Source organism: Aplysia californica, unplaced genomic scaffold (genome assembly GCF_000002075.1).
Source record: "Aplysia californica isolate F4 #8 unplaced genomic scaffold, AplCal3.0 scaffold01127, whole genome shotgun sequence".
Taxonomy (NCBI): Eukaryota; Metazoa; Mollusca; class Gastropoda; order Aplysiida; family Aplysiidae; genus Aplysia; species Aplysia californica.
In genome coordinates this window covers 32,136-33,953 of record NW_004798397.1, presented here as the reverse complement: position 1 = coordinate 33,953, position 1,818 = coordinate 32,136, and positions in this window count along the sequence as shown.

Sequence of the window (1,818 nt, the reverse complement as noted above, 5' to 3'; positions counted from 1 at the left end):
CTCCCTCCCTCCTCACTCTCCCCCCTTCTCTACTTCTCCATCTCTCTGAACCCCGATCGCACATCCTCCGCCCCCAGTCCCCCCATGGCTAATGCCACAATAACACAGCGGGGGTAATCACTTCATCCAGTGGTTGTTACAGAAAGATTCACCCTGAGAAAGGGAAAGTTAGGGGATGACACATCGCACAGAACTGCACGAGAACTGTTACTGGCGATTCGACGTCTTCACTTTCATTGTCTTTGGGGCAGAAAAAAAACCCATCCCCATAACACTATCATGACAAAAAAAACCAACTCACAACTAAGTAATAGTTTTAGTAGAGGTTTTACGGCGCTTGCAACTGCATATGGTTATATGAGCGCTAGAAGATTAGAGGTGTTACAAGAGAATAAAAAACACAAAAAAGAAGAGGGGGAGAAAAGGATGATATATGTTTGATAGGAAAGAAGAAGCAAACATTCGCTTGGTGTATACTTTGAAAGACTAACCTTCCCACAAGGGAATCCAGCCCGTACTTTCAGCGTGCAATGGCGAATGGCCTACCAGCACTATGAAACTCACAGACGCTGGTCAAATGTCATACATATTATATAGATATACATGTATATAAATCAGAGCTCCAGCCTTTTAAACAACCTAATAGTACTGAAAGAGGCGTTAAACCCATACACAAATCATGACTCGTGTATATGTATAAATATTATATTATGTAGCTGTGCAGCTATAAGTATTCACTCATGGGTTGAATTAAGAAGGAAAGATTTATATTATGAGATCAAAATAAATATTTATCGGTTGTCTCAGTACTTCCAGTACGATCAGTATTCAGTCTGTCTGTCTCTTCCGTAGGCATCGTTACTGCATCAAGCGCAACATTTAAAAAAACGATTATCCTCGGTCAAGGTAAATATAATTTATCAAAACGTCATGTAAATATAGATTGTATACATATATAAATTAGATTACAGCCTCTTACACAACCTAATAGTACTGAAAGTGGCGTTAAACCCATACACGAATTACAACACATCATGCTGCGTTTCTATATTCACTCATACATCGAACTGAGAAGGAAAGACTTTTATATAAAACAAATATTTCATTTTATCGGTTGCATCAATACTTCCGGTACGGTCAGAATTCAGTCTGTCTGTCTGTCTGTCTCTTCGGTAGACATCGTTACAGAATTATCAGAAACATTAAAAACGATTATCCCCTGTCAAATATAATTTACCAAACGTCATACGTGTATTATTAAAAATGTAGATATACATGTATATAAATCAGAGATCTAGCATCTAAAACAACCTAATAGTACTAAAAGAGCCGTTAAACCCATACATGAATTACAACACATCATGTATGTAAATGTGTAGCTGCGTTTCTATATTCACTCATACATCTAACTGAGAATGAGAAGGAAAGATTTATATGAGATCAAACAAATATTTATCGGTTGCATCAGTACTTCCGGTACGATCAGTATTCAGTCCGTCTGTCTGTCTTTTCTGTATGCATCATTACAGCATCACGTGTAACATTAAAGTTAGATTATCCCCCAGTGTTACAAGATCCCCCCTTTTCCCACCTCTTCCCTCCTTGAGCGACGTGAAGGGATTAAATGCCTGGCACCCGCCAAAATTGTTGAGCAAACACCACAAGTTGGCAAGGCCAACAGCCTGGCACCTGTTTGTGGGTTGAGGGAAGATTGACCAGCGCTCTAACAACCTGGGAAGAGCCTGTGAAAAAGGTTGAGGGGTGTACTTTGAGATTAAGAGAGAGAAATGAATCTTGTCGTCGTCGTCGTCGTCCTCC